Raw genomic sequence first — 5076 nt, 5'->3', positions numbered from 1 at the left:
AATTGAGGTATTTTGTTATGCTGAGTATATTTAAGAATTTTATCTTCGTGAGAATACCCATTTAAAGGAGTTGTCCACTTTAAATACATTACAGAAAATTATTGATATTGTTTGTATAATAAAAAGTAATACAATTTTCTAATACATTTTCTGTATCAATTCTTCACAGTTTTGTAGATCTCTGCTTGCTGTCATGCAACAGGAAGATTTATTGCTTACGTCCGGTAGATAAACTCTGGTCCATGGTCATGTGATGCCATGCTGATGTACAGGTTGTTGTAACACACAGTATAATCAAAGCTGTGTGCCGCTAAAGAGCCGTGTAGGTGTGTGAGATCACATGACCATGAACCAGTGTTTATCCATAGGAAGTAAACAGTGAAGCTTCATGTAGCATTAGATCTAGAAAGCAGTGAAGAATTGATACAGCAAGTATATTGGAAAAATGTATACATTTTCATTATACAAACAATGTCAATTGTTTTCAGCACTGAGCTTAAAGAGGAAACCCCCTTTTAAATTGATATGAGCAAAGTATATATGATATAAAATAGAAATTCTCCCACAAAAAGTATTAATACTGTAGAAATTGTACAGAAAGATTACCATGTCAAAGTAACTTCTGCAGGGAAAAGTTCATACTCTGAACTCATTTTAACTCATGAGTAATATTAAAAATCAGGCAGATAACAAGAATGAAATTCTAATTATGTTCCTTCCCCTGTCTGTGAAGCCAGTAAAACAAGTCGTAGTAGTTGTGGTAGCTCATGTGATTTTTATCAGGCCATGTGACAAATATGTGAGAGGAAGTGCTACAATTACTGAAAATTTACTGGATACATGTTATATCTTTTCATTATAGTTAAAGATCATTATTTATAGTCATGTAAAAAAGCAATAGCTAAATGTCACATAAAAAATGTTTGCTGAACTACTTACCGTATATACTCGAGGGCCCTAATTTTATCACAGAAAACTGGGAAAACCTAGTTATGGAGCCGGACCCACGCCCCATTATTCAGACAGTTGATTTAAAAAAAAATAATTAAACTCACCTCTCCGGCGCCCTGCAAGTCTTCTGTGCGATCCTTCGGTCAGCAGCAGGTCCGCGTGGCACACAGCTCTGACGTCAGCCACAGCCGCAGGTCTTCTGTGCGATCCGTCGGTCAGCAGCAGGTCCGTACGGCGCACAGCTCTGACGTCAGCCACAGCCGCAGGTCTTCTGTGCGATCCGTCGGTCAGCAGCAGGTCCGTGCGGCGCACAGCTCTGACATCAGCCACAGCCGCAGGTCTTCTGTGCGATCCGTCGGTCAGCAGCAGGTCCGTGCGGCGCACAGCTCTGACATCAGCCACAGCCGCAGGTCTTCTGTGCGATACGTCGGTCAGCAGCAGGTCCGTGCGGCGCACAGCTCTGACGTCTGCCATAGCCGCTGACATCAGAGTGTGTGCTGGCTGCCAGCACACACAATACTATTGCAACGGTGGCGGATGACGGTAGTGCCTGTGATGTCTCGCGGACCTGACCGACAGATCGCACAGAAGACCTCTGGGGGCGCCCGACAGGTGAGTTTTGATTTTTTTTTTTTTTTGACTCAAGTATAAGCCGTGTTTTTCAGCACATTTTAATTAATTAAATGTAAATTAATTCAAGTCCTCACTAGACTTGAGAATTAAGAAACATATCTTTTTTAGCTATTCAAGGTAGGATGAGATCACACGGCTGTTGCCTGTATTAAACAGAAATTTAGTATCTGTAACCATTGACTTAAATAAATGGATAGCCACATGACTCCATTTTTCAGATATTTATGACTTTTGGACACACCAGATGTGCTCACTGAACATGTTGTGAAAATAACATAAAACAATTTAAACTTCATACAATAAATGTTTTGTTAATTGTGATAAACTTAGTTCCACAATGTTATTTTTTCACTTCTTAAAGTCTTCAGTCAGCCATCCGTGATATCTACTGCCAAACCCTGAAGTAGGTTAAATCAAACACATTCAAGCATAATAAATATGTATGGTCCTGCATATAAAATATATATGTAGTTCTAAAAATACTTGACAGCATTGCTACAAAGTAACAACTGCAAACATGTTATAAGCTTGTGGGATAACTCCAGGAATATTAATAGTCAGGAATCTCCTTGGAATGGACTTTCAAAATTCTTGGTCTAATTCATTTAGATATGAAATGAATCTGAAGCTCACATTCCTTTCTCCTCATATTTTGTTTGCTTATTCGTATGATATGAATAAGCAAACAAAATATCAGGAGAAAGGAATGTTGGCTTCCGATTCACTTCAGGCCTTAGGCCAAATGCTCATGATCGTGTACAGCCCTATGTGGGCCTGATCCTAAGGACTGCACACATTGTACAGAAGGGGAGTCCTTTATTTATACCAAAATATCATGCAAGGACATCCAGTGTCAACACTGTATTAACTGTTCCAGTGCCCAAACTGAAGTCCGTCCGGCAGACAGTAAGTCCTTGCATCGTATTTTGTTATAATGCAAGGACTCCCCTACAAAGTGTGACATATAGGCTGACATATGGGCCCGTTTCCATGGGATTCACATGGTCATGTGCATTTGGCCTTTATGAAACTGAAGCTCACATTCCGTTCCATTCATATTTTTGGTTGCTTATTTGTATTATTCAGCCTTAGTCATAAATAATTCTTAAAGGAAACCTACCATTTAGAATGGCAGGGGTAAGCTGTAAGTACCGAGCACCAGCTCAGGGCGAGCTGGTGCCGGTACTTACTTTTGTTAGTGTTATAAACCGCGGTACCGCGGTTTTAACACTTTTTAAACTTTAGAGCAGAAGGGGCTTCGGCGCTGCGCGCGACCCAACATCTCTGCTATTTCCTATGTAGGTGCGCGCACGATCGTGCGCACGCAGCGCCGAAGCCTCTTCTGCTCTAAAGTTTAAAAAGTGTTAAAACCGTGATACCGCAGTTTATAACACTAACGAAAGTAAGTACCGGCACCAGCTCACCCTGAGCTGGTGCTCAGTACTTACAGCTTACCCCAACCATTCTAAATGGTAGGTTTCCTTTAATATCCAGGAATATTTACAGTATATGTCTTTACAGAAATTATTGACCTGTGTGCAGTGAGGAAAAAGCCACAATACAAGGCTAAAAAAAATTGTAGACCCCACTTTGGCAGCAGTCACATCTACAAAATGGTTACATACAGAAGTTCTGCAACATTGAGGTAGAAATTTAAAACGAAAATTTTGCTTTCCTGAAAATCACTTTTATTCCATCAAAATTTCTAGGATGAATTTTCTGTGCAGTACTCTTTAGTTCAAAACACACTATCCTGATGTGAGGACTTTAACATAGTCATATCAAAACACAAATATGCTATTTTTGTTCTTTAGTTGATTTTCTTGTGGGTTTTGAGTCATGTTTTGATTGTTTGAGACATCGCCCTATGTCTCCTTTACTTCAGCTCTGTATGCTGCCCTTATATTCTCCTATTTTTAGATACACCTACAATTTATTCCTCCATAAAAGACCACAAGGTATCCAACAACATTCTTACTAATAATTAAATAGGAACCTTCACTAGCAGAGAAAAAAAGTTGTTACAGGTGAACAAAACCCCCAAAAGATACAGGTGCAGGCACTTTAACTTTACTATTTAGAAAAAAATGCCAATAATTATAAAAAAGAAATATAATGGGGATAGGAACATTATGAATGTAAGCCTATCTTTTGGACAGTGGAAATGGCTCTTCAAAGTGTTTTTTTTTTTTTTTTTTTTTTTTTACAGGAATCCTGTAAATTGTGAGGGCAGGGAAGGGGAGAGCGAAAAAAAGAAAGTGTAGTTATCTTGCTACTGCTAATGAGCCACTTCCAGCCCTGCCAGGGCACAACCAACTACTGAAAGTGGCAACCAGGTGAGTTGCTTTATTTTTTTACTCATTCTCTGGCCCCCATGGAGTTTTCCAGGAATCCTCTAAACAAAGGCACTGTCATCATGATCGTGATTATTATTAGAGTATGGTGCTACAAGCACTGTGGTTGGTTTGTGAAACCTGGCCAGTGCAAGGCCGTGTGCCGCCAGGCTGGGACCCTCTTGCTTTTTGGAATGAGCCATGGCCGGGATAAGGGGTAGGCGATCACCTAAGGCAGCACCCTTGCCTCCCACTCTAGAGGCCCTAATAATCACAATTTTGCTTGTCTGCCTAGGGTACCAAAATGCCTTGTCCCGACCCTGTAATGAGCACATGCATATTTTAGCTGAGCCCCTCCCACATGCATTTCTCTTGCATTTAAAAATGCAGCAAAAATGTGGCCTGAGGCAGGGGCGTAACTTTAGGGGGTGCAGAGGTTGCGGTCGCACCCGGCCCAAGAGGTTTATGGGGCCCTTATGGTGTCACTTTCCCATATGACAAGACTATTTCTATAAACCATACATTATAGTCGGGGTCCTGGCACAGACTTTGCACTGGGGCCCATCAGCTTCTAGTTATGCCACTGGCTTGAGGCACTACTGACTTTTCTCTGAGGGTGTGTTCACGCTTTGCCTTACATCACGTTTTTTTATGCGTTTCTTGGCGCATTCAAAAGGCTTCAGCCTTGATCACATGTTGAAGTAGCATTGCATTTTAGCAAATGCAATGGAAACGCAATTCAACATGTGATCAAGGTGTCAAAAACGCATCAAAAAATGTGATGCATCACATCATGTGAATGTGCCCTCACAGTGCGTTCATTTCGTATCCATAGCTAAACGGGGATCCAGATATTTATATTTCCTGTTAGTCTCCAATGCAGCTTTGCTATAAATGTACCAAAAACATTGTGCAATTACAGACTACAAAAATGATAACTGGAATCTTTATACTATAATCCACTCCCTGCTTTAATAACTCCACCAAAACGGTGAAAATAGAAACTTGTTAGACCAGAAACCGCAGGACTGCAGCTGGTGTCAGCGGAACGCTGTGTGTGAAGTCCGTCCTGACAGAGAGTTCTCCTCAGTTACTAAGAAAAGTTGTATCTCAGGGCGGGAGGGAAATGCGCTGTGTGTGATATGGAGACTTGTGGGCT

The sequence above is a fragment of the Engystomops pustulosus genome, chromosome 1 (assembly GCF_040894005.1).
Source record: "Engystomops pustulosus chromosome 1, aEngPut4.maternal, whole genome shotgun sequence".
NCBI lineage: Eukaryota > Metazoa > Chordata > Amphibia > Anura > Leptodactylidae > Engystomops > Engystomops pustulosus.
This window is presented reverse-complemented; position numbering follows the sequence as displayed.